General features: G+C 34.2%; 1 long non-coding RNA gene across 1 annotated transcript; it reads left to right on the top strand.

Annotated features, from left to right (window-relative positions):
• The first annotated feature begins 13302 nt into the window (after positions 1 to 13302).
• Positions 13303 to 13986, top strand: LOC109167901. Its single transcript, XR_002051932.1, has 2 exons — positions 13303 to 13382; positions 13468 to 13986. It is a non-coding gene; the product is annotated as an uncharacterized LOC109167901 (long non-coding RNA).
• Positions 13987 to 14889: the final 903 nt, after the last annotated feature.

Here is a 14889-nt window from a genome sequence, read left to right as displayed (position 1 = left end):
TATATATATATATATATATATATATATATATATATATATATATATATATATATATATATATATATATATATATATATATATATATATATATATAGAGGCGGGTTCAGGTGCGGCAGTGTCTTACGGTGCGGTTATTTCTTACGGTGCGGCAACACCAATAGTTCACCAAATATGCACCATCAACGTTAGGAAATACACCACACAAAACAGAGTAAACAGAGCCCTGGATCACCAAACACACACCATTAGGTGTGAGTAAAAACACCATACACTGTTCGGAAATACACCATTGGGGGTGGTGAGTTATATGGTGTGTTTTTTTGAGTCTGTGGTGTATTTTGTGATGTTTTATTACATTTCATTGGGGTGTGTTTTTATTACACTGTTGGTGCATATTGTTAACACTGTTGGTGTATTCTGGAATTTGACCGCACCGCCGCACTATAAGACCCTGCCGCATATGAGCGCTCTTCTATATATATATATATATATATATATATATATATATATATATATATATATATATATATATATATATATATATTATTGTATGGACTATAACAAAAGTTACATTTTTAATATACTAAAAGTACATTATTCGTGTATTGAATATACATTATACAAAATAATGTGCTTTTAGCAATTTGATAATGTATTTTTTCTGAATATAATGTATATTTTTAATATACTAAATGTACATTATTTGATAGTATAGTTAACAAAGATGTGTTGACCAATAATGATTGAAAACTAGCCAATTGGGTCATAAGGTGCGAAGGGTATATTGTACCCTTAAAAAAAAAGGGTATATTGTAAGATGATTTATTTATCAATCATTATACCGTGCACCAAGGCGCACATAGTAATGTGCGTCCCGTGCTTTTTAAAATGACGTTGTTTTGTATTCTGTTATAAAATTCTGTGTTTTCAGGTATAAAATTTTGTATATTCGAAACAGGGGATTTTATCCTTTTAAAAAAAATTCTGTGTTTTCAGGTATAAAATTCGGTGTTTTCTATAATATAATTCTGTACATTCGAAACATGGGAATTTTCAGTTATAAAATTCTGTGTTTTCTATTATATAATTATGTACATTCGAAACATGGGATTTTCAGTTATAAAAGTTCTGTGTTTTCAGGCATAAAATTCTGTGTTTTCTATTATACAATTTTGTACATTCGAAACATGATTTTTTTAATCGATTAACAGCAGACACGCGAAAATGGTACAAAACGACGTCAAATAATAGAAAACTAATATATACATCTAATTATACATGTTTAAAACTTGGAACAACAATTAATATAGAACAAAGACTCAAGCTGTCTAACCTTTGCATCATTTCTTTCAAGTTACAAATTTGTTTTTCTTTTTTTTTTTTTTTTTTTTTTTTTTTTTTTTTTTAACGAGTAATGATTGTTGGAGAGATTGAAATTGAGATTTCAATATATGGTTTTTTTTTTGTTTTTTTTTTTAACAATTGACATGTTATTTTCTTTTACTAAAATCACTACTTAATCGCCGACCCATTAGTTATTTGTAAATTGATGAACCTCATTATTATAAGCTAATAAAGATTCATGTAACAGTTAAATCTAAAAAAAAAAAAAAAAACATATCAATAAATAAATATTATTAGGGCATTTCCATTAGGGGGTTCATACCCAAATTTTAGAACAGTAAAATTTACTTGCTTTGCTTTTTAACTAATGAGAAGCCAAAAATTATGCTGCATTTTTCTCCTGTAATGCAAACAAATTGTCAGAATTTTTAAAAAATAATAATAATAACAAATGAAGGTGAGACGCTCAGGTGCGTCTCACCCTTCTGCTTGGCGGGCGCGTGCCGTCAAGGCGTTTCAGAGTGGCAGCCACTCTGAAATTAATTGTTTCTGGCCGTTGCCTATTTTTCCGGCCGTTGCCAATATTTGTGGCTGTGCCGTTGCAATTTGCAACGGCACAAATTATTATTATTATTTTATTATTTTTTTTGTTAATAATTATCATTTTATTTGCTATAAATAACACATCTTTCTTAATTTTTAACACTTTTCATCCTACTCTCAATTTTTATATTTCTCTCAATTCATTCAACACTCTCAATTTGCATACAAAAATGGAAGGAAACAATTCAAATAACCAAAATGGAACAACAACGGAAATTAATTTAACCGCTTTGTATTTTTATTTTTTATGCGTTTGAATTTATTTTTAACCGCTTTTTAGTTTAATTTTTAAGCAATTAGTTATTTAATTTTCATTTTATAACTATCGTATTAATTAATTAGGCTTACTATGTTTATTTTAATTATAAATTTGGAAATGAAAGCTTGCAATTTTTACGTATGCTAATTTACGTATTATATAGGGCGTTTGGTTGGAGGGGGGGAATTATGTGGGAAAGGAATTGTAATTCCATGGGAGTTGAATTACTGGAAATAAAGTGGGAATTTAAATTCCAGTGTTTGGTTGACAGGAATAGAATTACTGGGAATTTCAATTCCAATGTTTGGTATACATGGGAATTGAAAGGGAATAAGTAGTATAAAGTCAAAAATGTCCATTATTGTTGTTAGACATTTATTTTAGGTTAAAAAAGGAAGGGGTAATTTTGACTCATCACTATCTTTTTTTCCCAGGAATTAAAATACCAGGGGGGGGGGGGGGGGGGGGACATGGGATTTTAATTCCATGAAAATGGGGGAATTACAATTCCATGGAATTGCAATTCCCTCCAACCAAACTACGGAATTTAATGGCCTTTGAAATTGGGTGGGAATTAAGTGGGAAGGGAATTTAAAATCCCTCCAACCAAACGCCCATGTTTACCTCTAAAATTATAAATTTTTAAATCAAATAATAAAGAAATAATTAAAATATGGAGATAAATGGTAGGTCCACAAAAAGTTGGGAAAAAATTTAAAACTAATGGAAAGAAGAGATTTTGTGACTGAGTGAGATAGTGAATGATGATGTGAATGTTGGGGCCTACAAAAATTAGGGGTAAACTTCCCAACTATTGAGAATGTCCTTAGTGAATGATAATTGTATGTGAATGTACAACATGATTTGACTTTTTGAGTTTTACATCCCCCTTACGTTAATGAGTTGAAAAAAATTATTTTCAAATCATTAAAATTCAAGATTGACATGTGATACATAAAGCTATTTATTTAAAATTGAACAATCAAGATATAATGAGAGCAAAGTTGTACCAAACCAACATAGGATATTTCAAAATATTTTTAAAAAAATTTTAAGTTGAACTCTTTGAATTCCTAAGTAGAATATCTGTGAAGTACAAGTACAATATAATGTACTGTTTGGTCACCTCTTGTTAGGAAGTCCAAATCCATATGTCATATTCCTCACCTTGATGAAGACATGCACAATCTTATATAGTTTCGAAACCTTAATTCACACCACCAAACAGTCAAGTATATAATTAAGTATATACTAAGAATATGCTCGCATGCAGGGACGGAGCCAGGAATTCTGTTGAGGGAGGGCAAAGAAGCACAGACGAATCCAGAAATTTTTTTCAGTGAAGGCGAAACGTTAAAATAAAAGAGATAATTTGAAAAAAAAATATCTAAGAAATATAGGTATAAATATTGTTGGATATGAGTAAAAAATAAAACCCATCGAAATTTAATAAAATAATTTAAATAAAAAAACACATTATAAATTACACATCTCATTATTAATATAAAAGAATGTTATATATGTGGGTGTGTGTGTGTATTAAATATTAAAAAAAAACTATTAAAAACATGATTGTGTTGAAGCAAAAAAAAAAAAAAAAAAAAAAAAAAAAAAAAAAAAAAAAACTGTGAAAATATGTCCATACCAAGATTTGAACCCATGACCTTCATTATACCTAAACACATGCTTTGCTAACTAATCTAACTCACTTTTTGTTATTATTCATCTGTTTTTTATACTAATACTAAAACTTGTACTATATATATACATATATACATACAAATGTTATATATGGGGTGGGGGTGGGGGTGGGGTGAGGGGGGAAGCTGCCCCCCTTGCCCCCCTTTGGCTCCATCCTTGCTCGCATGGACTTAGCTCATTGATTCAGTAAATATGTCGTATTTAGGAGAAGAGACCAAGGTTCGAACCTCGACAGGACCCTTGTGTGCACCGGTATTTGACCCTATCTGTTGAGCCGAGCCATTGAGTCCATGATTTACATCCTCCCAAATACTATGTCGGGTCATTGGGGGTTGGGGATTCAACATTTTTTAAAAAAGTATACTAAGAATATGGAACAATTCTTGTTGGTGCTGTCTATTGACATTCTTGATTTGAAGTAATTCTTTGTAACTGCAATTTTTTATGGGACTAAAAATTCTTTGCAACTGCAAGTATACTAAAAATATGCTTGATTCATGGGTTAAGTCATCATGTTAGAAATATGAATTTATAACCTATTAACTATATTAAATTTGATTTATTTCTTAAAGAGATTTTAATAAATAAAAGTATTTAAAAATATATATATATATATATATATATATATATATATATATATATATATATATATATATATATATATATATTTTGTTTATGATGGTTTAATAATTTATTTAAAAAAAAAATTATGTTGTTAAATATGAACAGATATTACATTATAATAGAGTTAGTAGTATTAAAAAAAAAAAATTATGTTGTTAAATATGTTAAATTGTTTATTAGGAATTGCAAAAATACTAAATGATATTTTTTAAAAATAATAATAATAATAATAATAATAATAATAATAATAATAATAATAATAATAATAATAATAATAATAATAATAATAATAATAATAATAATGTTACAGTAAGTGGGAAGTGGACCGGCCCAAGGCCCATCACTGTTGGCCTATCCGGCTAAATTATTACTATTATAAATCTGCAGTATAGAAATTATGAATCTATTGTATTTAAATTATGAATCTGCGGTTTAGAAATTATAAATCTACAGTATAGATTCTATGAATTTACAGTATAGATTTTATGAATCTACAGTATAGAAATTATGAATCTACAGTATAAAAATTATGGAGGATAACGGTGCTATTAACAACACTATTACTTAACAACATGAAAATGGCGTCGTTTGAAACTGTGCAAACCTTGCAAGGTAGGTACGGCTCCACAGCATAACGATTAGTTAGAAACGGCCCAGCTTATATTGGTAACAATTGGGCCTGATAGGCTACCCGTGATGGGCCTTGGGCTGGTCTTCCCACTTATTGTAAGATACTAGTCTTCCCACTTATTGTAGGCAAATTATATTATGCACCGCGTGTCTTTTTTTTAAATGAAAATAAACAGTGTCAGTTTCCGCCGTTTCGCACCCTTCTGCAAAAAGTAACTCTGTTATTCAGTGTTATTTTGTATACACTGCAGTTTCAGTTCAACACAACTACAGTTTCATTTCGATATAACTATAGTTTCATTTGATATTTATAGACTCAAATATGTGAAAATGTTATTTAATTTTATTTTATATACACTATAGTTTCATTAAAACACAACTACATGATCATTTTGATATAATTACAGCTTCATTGTACAATATACACTCAAATATGTGAAATGTTATTTAGTTTCATTTTATATACACTGCAGTTTCATTTCACTATAACTACAGTATCATTTTGATATAACTGCAGTGTCGGTTTAGATATACTATAGTGCCAGTTGGTGTTTAATACACCAAACAAGCGGACTCCGTTAACTCTAACGGCGGGCCGTTCCTTTACTTAAAGAAACGGCGCCGTTTTTGACCATGCACCGCGGTCTATAATATAACGACTGCTTATTGTAAGATCTTTTATTATTATTATTATTATTATCATTATCATTATCATTATCATTAAAAAAAAAACATCATTTAGAATTTTTGCTATTCCCAATTAACAATTTAACATATTTAACAACATAAATTTAAGTTTTTTTATGTATACTTTTTATAAATTATTAAACCACTATAAACAATTTATATTTTTTAAAATTATTTATTACAATCTGTTTAAGAAATAAATCAAATTTAATATAGTTAATAGGTTATAAATTCATTTTTCTAACATGATAACTTAACCCATGAATTAAGCATATTTTTTTTGAAAACCAACCAATAAACGATTGTATTAATGAATCAAAGCTGCAATCGAGTCAGGAGAGAAGGCTAAAGAAGCTAAAACATGTGTATGTGAATTAACATGCCTAGTAACATAACTTAATGAGCAATAAGTAAAAGAAGCCATTAAAGACCTACATTCGTCCACTACGACCCCCTAACATACGACATTATAATCGTTGACTCCAGGCGTATAGCATTTCGAAGTTGTGTGCAACCCGTGAGTAGATCCACCGCCGTTGTATTTCTCTCCAGCAGCCAGGATAGAGCCTCTTTACAAGCTAGGGCCTCCGCCATAAATGGTGAGAAACAAGCCGGTAGCCTTCCATTTCGTGCCGCCAAAAAGGATCCGTCCGGCGAGAGCAGTACTATACCGAAGGTGGCCTCTCCCGTAGCCTGCCAGTAGCCGACATCTACAAAACATCTTGGCCTGCCATGTCTGCCAATCTCCGGTGCATTCGGTACAGGAAGTGGGTGTCGGTGGTTGGCTTGCCGGAATGAGCTCAAGGCCGTGGTTGCTTTCCTCCATGTGCCGGCGGGGTGAGGGAGTGCTCCTTCCCATACGGCTGAGTTGCGGCTCTACCATATTTGGTATAGCAATGCTACCAAGACTCCACTCTGCTCCTCTGTCAATATTGCAAGTGCAGCCGTTAGCCATGCAGGGAAAGAGTTAGTAATAATATTTGTGACTGGTAGCCTTGAAATATTCCAAACAAGTTTTGAATAATCACAAACAACTAATGCATGCATAACATCCTCATGTGCTAACCCACACATCTGGCATGCAGGATCCACTTCCACTCTCTTTATAATTAAATGAGCAGTCGTAGGAAGGATATCACAAATTACCCTCCACAAAAATGTCTTCCATTTTGGGGGTACCCTCATCTTCCACATAATAGTCCATTTATCAAACTCCCCTGGTGTATGCTCATAAACACCCATAATATTTTTGTAGGCATTCTTTACCGTATAATTTCCATTAGGGTCCCCGAGCCAATACCATGAGTCCTCGTATCCAGGGCTTATGGGGATTTTCACTATACGATTGACATCCTCAGAATCAGATAAAATATGGGGATCCCAATTATTAGTCTGCTCATCAATTAAACTTACGACTCTGACGTTTCTCAATTCCTCAGGCATGTCTGTTTGGACCAGAGGGCTGGGATCATCTGGTAACCACGGGTATCCCCAGATTAATGTTGTTTTACCATCACCAATCCTTCTTCGTACTCCTGCAACAATCATATCATGTGCTGCCATAATACTTCTCCAGGAATAACTCGGGCAACTACCTACCTTAGTATCAATAAAGGAGGTACTAGGAAAATATCGTGCCTTATAAATTCTTGCAACCAGGGAGCTGGGGTTTGTGAGGAAACGCCATGCTTGTTTTCCAAACATAGCCAAATTAAAGCCTCTGAGATCCTTAAAGCCCAAACTACCAAACTTTTTAGGGATACATAACTTATCACATGCTTTCCAGTGAATTCCACTTTCCACACCATTACCCCACCAATATCTGTTCATAGTTCTTTGGATTGATAAGCAAACTGTGTCAGGAAGTAAGAAAACACTAATTGAAAATGTAGGCATTGATTGTGCTACACTTTTCAACAAAACTTCCTTACCTGCTTGTGAAAGTAATTTCTTGTTCCACGAACCAATCATTTGTTTGATTTTATCCTCAATATAAGAAAATAGCGCTCTCTTATTTCTTCCAATAAAAGAGGGTAGCCCCAGGTATTTCCCAAAGTTGGGCGCCTGGTCCACTTGCAAACACGCTGCCACCATTTCCCTGTCCTCCTCCCTGGTGTTCTTACTAAACCAGATATTAGATTTATGATAATTCACCTTCTGTCTGGACAACTCTTCATAACGCCCCAAACATTGCTTTATCACGCTTGCCTCCTGATTATTCGCTTTAAAGAACAACATGCTATCATCTGCAAAAAAATAGGTGTGATATCGGGGGGCCCCTCTAGCCACCCTACAACCATGTATAGAGCTAGTCATCTGAGCCCTCTGCAATAGCATAGACAACCCCTCTGCACAAATAATGAATAAATATGGGGAGAGTGGATCTCCTTGTCTGAGACCCCGGGTCGGTATTAACATGCCACTATTAACACCATTTACCAAAATATTATACTGAAATGTAGTAACACAATGCATTATCATATTAATCCAACGATCATCAAACCCCATAACTTCCAGCATTCTTCGCAGGAATTTCCACTCCATTCGATCATAAGCCTTTGCCATATCTAATTTCAAAGCCCCCCACCCTGTTAGACCACACTGTTTCCTATTTAAATAATGGTCCACCTCCGTAGCTATAAGAATATTATCAGTAATAAGCCTTCCAGGAATAAAAGCACTCTGGGATTCCGAGATTAGGTCCCCCATAAGAGGTTTCATTCTATTGGCTATTACTTTAGCCATAATTCTATATAACACATTACTTAGAGCAATTGGCCTCATATCAGCTACCGTCTCAGGTACATTCTTCTTAGGAATTAAAATCACATTAGTATCATTTAAACCCTCAGGGAATGTACCAGAATTCAAGCAATCCATAATTAAATCAGACACATCGCCCCCAACTATATCCCAAAACTGTTGGTAGAAGCCCGGGTTCATACGATCCGGTCCTGGTGCCTTGTCATGAAACATTGCAAATAAAGCACTCTTGACCTCTTCTGAAACAAAGGGTCGTAACAAAGCAATATTTTGATAATGAGTCACACGGGGAGTAAAATCATCAAACATGGGATCCTCACACACAGAGTCAGAAGAGGTAAAAATAGCTGCATAGTAATCCAAAATAACCCTCTTCATATTTTCCCCCTCCACCCAATCACCAACTTCATTCTTTAATCTAGGAATATAATTCTTTCGTTTAGGCATACCTGTGATAAAATTTTGTGTTGGCGTCTGCACCACGGAGCCAGTGCTGCTTAGTTCGCTGCCTCCAAAACACATCCTCCAGAACCTCCACCTAGCCAAGCATCTCCTCCAGCCGCCAAAACTCAGCTAATGCAGCTGAATCCCGCCAGTGTCGTAGCGCATCCTATTCCTTTCTCAATTGTTTCATACAGTCACCAAATTTATACCAGTGCTCCCCGCCCCATCGCATGAGCCTACCACCACAATATTGCTGACAATTCAGCAATCCCCTGTCCCTACCATCCTGCCAGGCAGTCTCCACCACCTCCCTGCAACCATCATCATGGACCTAGGCCATTTCGAAACGGAAACCCCTCGGCCCCCATTGTCTGTGCACCGTCGTTATATTAGTGTTTAGAAAGAGAGCCGAATGATCTGAGTTACGAGTTTGGATATTCTCAACCCAAGCCCCACCGTGCATATCAGTCCATCGCGCCGTTACCAGCACCTTATCCAATCTCTCCTCTATCCACCCATCCGTACCTTCCCCTCTCTCCCATGTAAACTGATGCCCTCTCATCGGTAGTTGGATTAAGCCACAGTTATCAACCGTTTCCCCAAAACCTCTTAGTAGGCCATCCGGATGTGGATTTCCCCCATTCTTTTCCTGCTGATACAGAAGATCATTGAAGCCTCCCAATACAACCCATGGTAGTGTAAACCTATCCTTCAATCCACTCAACAATTGTCAGGCCTCCCTCCGCCTACTCCTCTGTGGGTACCCATAAAAACACGTCATATGCCATATCTCCTCCCTTATAGCAACCTCCACATCCACATGTTTTTTTTTTTTGAAAAACTCAATAGCCTAGCAGTATTATTCCTCCTCCATAATAGTGCCAAGCCACCCCCCACACCTACACTGTCCACATAGAACAAGCCTTCAAATCCAATCTTAACACGTAGTCTCTCTGCATGTATTCGTCCTACTTTTGTTTCCATTAAGTAGACGAAATCGGGCTTCTTTCGGGACACCAGGTCCACTATTTCTCGAACTGTCCGTGGATTGCCCAAGCCACGACAGTTCCAGCTTATCGTACTCATGATGAAGGGCGGGCCTGAACAACAGGACCCGCTGTAAACCCATTTTTTGGCACCTCTGTCATTATCACATCACCCATATCCACCCCCGAATGTCCAACCTCCCCATCCGCCTCCCTCCTCCTCTTCGAAACTGCCACCGCCGCCGCCCCCTCACCATCCCTCCCTCTTCCCGGCTGCACTGCCTCCCCCCTCCTAGAACCCGTCACCGCCACCTTCCCGTCCAAACCCACTGCACCCCTCCCCTTCCCCTCCAAAGGAATTAACCACGGCTCCCTAACTTGTCGCGGTCCCCGACTACCTCCCCCAGCCTTTAAGTTAGCCGTGTAAGGGAATTGACCCGGCGTTAACCCTGACTTTCTTGCTAGCTTACAAAACTTATATGAATGCCCCAATAAACCACAATAGAAACAGAAGCTATGTAGTCGCTCGTACCGAAAACTTACCTAGCAGCTTGTCTTATCTCTTTTAATAAGTTTCATCCTTCGTTTTAGGGTTTGTAAACCGGGATCGAAACTCAGACTCGGTGAAACGTTTTCCATGATGCCCCAGCATAGCGATCATCCACTTTAACAAACGAACCAATAAAATTGGCCGCCTGCTCAAGAACCACATTCGAAGTATAACCCAACGGTAAATCATACAATTGTACCCACATGTCCACAGAGGTGAGCTCAACCTCCGCCAGCCGAATCCCCGCCTTAACCTGCCAGCACACCAGAGTGTTATTATCAAACGACCACGGCCCTTCATCGAGTACCCTCTGCATACCAGTTTCATCGAAGAAGATAAACATGAACACGCCCCGCCGAACAAGAAGAATTAAGCATATTTTTAGTATACTTTGATTTATAGAAAAATTTACAGTTACAAAGAATTACTTCAAACCAAGAATATCAATAGACAGCTCCAACAAGAATTGCCCCATATTCTTAGTATACTTAATTATATGCTTGACTGTTTGGTGGTGTGAATTAAGGTTTCAAAACTATATAAGATTGTGCATGCCTTCATCAAGGTGACAAATATGACATATGGATTTGGACTTCCTAACAAGAGGTGACCAAACAGTACATTGGAATTGTACTTTTTATTTTCTAGACTACACTATAAGATCACAGATATTCTACTTAGGATTTCAAAGAGTTCAATTTAAAAATTTTTAAAAAAATATTTTGAAATATCCTATGTTGGTTTGGTACAACTTTGCTCTCATTATATATTGATTGTTCAATTTTAAATACATAGCTTTATGTATCACATGTCAATCTTGAATTTTAATGATTTGAAAATAATTTTTTCAACTCATTAAACGTAAGGGGGATGTAAAACTCAAAAAGTCAAATCATGTTGTACATTCACATACAACTATCAGTCTATCATTCATTAATAATATTTATTTATTGATATGTTTGTTTTGTTTTTTTTGTTTTTTTTGTTTTTTTTGTTTTTTTTTTCTTTTTTAAATTTAACTGTTACACCAATCTTTATTTTTCTCAAAAATGATTGAATCCTCAATCCCGACTTGACAGAGCATTTGAAAGGATGTAAATCACGGTGACATAATCTCCATAACCGAGGTTCAAACTTTGGTCCCTTCTCCCAAATATTGCCTACTGAACTTTTGAGCTAAGTAAATCTTTAACTTGTAATGAGGTTGATCAGTTTACAAATAACTAATTAATTAGAATAAAGAGTTTTTTTTTCTTTTCAAAACTTATAAAAACAATAACACGTAGCCTACCCATTCAAGGACCTTGTGGTCCAATGATACCAAGTTGAACTCCTACATGAGAGGTGGCGGCCGTGGCGCTATGCACTATTTGTGCATTATAATAGAGTTAATAGCATTAAATAAAATAACACATAGCGTTGGCGGCCATTAAGTAGTGATTTTAGAAAAAGAAAATAACATGTCAATGGTTTTTTTTTTTTTTTTTTTTTTTATATTTTAAAAAAACTTATATTGAAATCTCATTTTCAATCGCTCCAATAATCATCACTCATTGAAATAAATGATGCAAATGTTAGACAGCTTGTGTCTTTGTTCTATATTGTTGTTCCAAGTTTTAAATTTGTATTTTATTTTTTTTGTCAAGCCATGAGATGTTCTTTAAACATGTATAATTAGATGTATATATTAGTTCATATTTATCATATTAAACAATAAATAAATCATCTTACAATATACCCTTTAAACACACATACATTGAACGCACGTTATGACCCAATTGGCTAGTTTTATCATAAATAAATAAATAAATAAATAAATAAATAAATATATATATATATATATATATATATATATATATATATATATATATATATATATATATATATATATATATATATATATATATATATATATATATATATATATATATATATATATATATATATATATATATATCACACACAACAACCTTATTCAGTTCCTATGTTAACATCAAATATATATGGTGGTTATAGTATATGCAATCCTACAATTCTTTATTTGTTAATCGAGAACTAAAAATCAAATATGTTGGCTTCAAATATTTTTATATTTATTTGTTTTGGGTGGATATATAATAATAATAATAATAATAATAATAATAATAATAATAATAATAATAATAATAATAATGTTGTGTACTTTTATATATACATTTTTGTACTTAAAAATCACAAAGAATATACACTGCTGGAAATTTCGCTATTTCCGTCCAATAAAACATTACTTGTCTTTGCTAATTTAGAGTTTTGATGATTATAGAAACATTATAGATGAGATCCACTAGAGGATAATACTGTACGCCGTATCTTTGAGAAAAGAGGTGCAAAACTCCTTATAGACCATCTGACAGTGGTTCGTGTGGGCTTGACAGCAAACAAAATCAAACCATAGTGGATTCCTAATGATGTGCTAGATGACTTGGTCCGCATTTGGGAGAGTGATGATTTCAAAAAGCTCTCGGAGAAAAACAAGATTAATAGAAATTTAAATTTTGAAGGACTAGGTGCATCACTTCACAGTTGTGGTTCTATTTCTATGATTGAACATCGCCGAAGATTGGTAAGTTTGAAGAATTTTTTTTTTTTTTAAATAGCTTATCTTATAAAATTATACTAAATATGTTGTATTATTCTTGAATAGAAAGAAAAATTTGGAAAAGATCCAAGTATTGTAGACTTGTATCAACACACTCATAAACGGAAGAATGGAGATGGAGCATATGTTTGTCCAAAAGCTCAAAAAGTTGTGGTAAGAATCTTTGTAATATAACCTCTATTAAAAGTGTCATATTGAATTATTTTAGTAGATAAAAATACTTTGTTTTACTTTATAGGATACAATGAATGAACTGCGATAGACTCAAACTGACGCATCAGATGTAGAGCTGTGGTTGGAGGCCACCGGTGGTGTAAAGAAGGGAGGGAACGTATATGGCTTTGGCTCAGATACGGAATACTATTTTCCTGAAGCTTCAAAGAAATCAAAATCTCAGGCTGGAGCATCATCTTCAAATGCAACTTTGATGGCAGAAATTCAATAAATGAGGGAAGAAAACAAAATGTTTCGGGAAGAAAACAAGATTATCAGAGAAGAACTTGAAAAGATGGGTACTATATTTGCACAATTCAGTGCAAATCCTGAGTTGTTAAGTTCTTTAAACTTGAACAACTCCAGCTCACTAAATGATGAAACACAAGCTGCTTCTGATGAAGATTAAGTACTTGATGTTTTTATGACTTTTTTTTTTTTTGGGTGTGTATGGCAATAGTGCACTGCTTAAATATTTATGCACATGATACTATCTTTTGGTTGTAAATAATTTTGATATTTAAGTATTTTCATTTTGAATTTAGATAGTGTGTACATTACTTTGTTTATGATATAGAATGTATTGACAACATGTAAAAAAAATTATAGCAAGATCAAAATAAAAAAAAATAATTTATATAAATTTAGATTTTCCTGTCAAAATCAATGGTTACAAATTCTGGCCAACCTGCTGGTCACAATTTCCGTCCAACGGTTCAAAGTTGGATGGAAATTGTCATTTTAAAATGTGGGTTACCATCCGGATTTTCCGTCCAACGGGTCAAAATTAGTCACAATTGTTGACCAACCTGTTGGTCAGAATTTCTGTCCAACGGGTAAAAGTTGAACGGAAGTTTCCATGCATCCTAAAATAGTGGATTGTCATCCAGAATTTCCGTCCAACGGGTCAAAGTTGGACGGAAATTCTCATCCTAAAAATGGTGGGTTACTATCAAGATTTTCCGTCCAACTTTGACCTGTTGGACGTAACTTCCAACCGACATCTGATGTTGGACGAAATTACTGATATTCATTTTTTTGAGGTCTCATTTTGGACGGAAACCCGTTTTATAACCAATAATCTCCATTTTCCGTCCAATTTTTGTTGGACGGAAATAGCAAAATTTCCAGCAGTGATAACCTCATCAAAGAATAATGGGTTTAAAACTCAAACTCATAGTTGGGATTTATAATATAAGATCTTAATTGGATCCACTCTACCAATAAAGTGGGATGCCAAATTATGTTTGTACTATTGGAGAAATTATTATTCTGCGTCATTGTGAAGCACACATCCACGTTATAGTTCAATCCATTATTACTTATTTATGTACAAAATCACCAATACACTTCTATAGCAATTGAAGTATGGAACCAATCGCATAGCTAGGTTGTTGTTGGATAGAGGTTCAGAGAGACGAGTCTAGACTCCTACCATCAAAAGATA

This window comes from Ipomoea nil, unplaced genomic scaffold (assembly GCF_001879475.1).
Source record: "Ipomoea nil cultivar Tokyo-kokei standard unplaced genomic scaffold, Asagao_1.1 scaffold3170, whole genome shotgun sequence".
Taxonomy (NCBI): domain Eukaryota; kingdom Viridiplantae; phylum Streptophyta; class Magnoliopsida; order Solanales; family Convolvulaceae; genus Ipomoea; species Ipomoea nil.
Note: the sequence above shows the minus strand (reverse complement) of the source record. Positions and strands in the feature narration are given on the sequence as shown.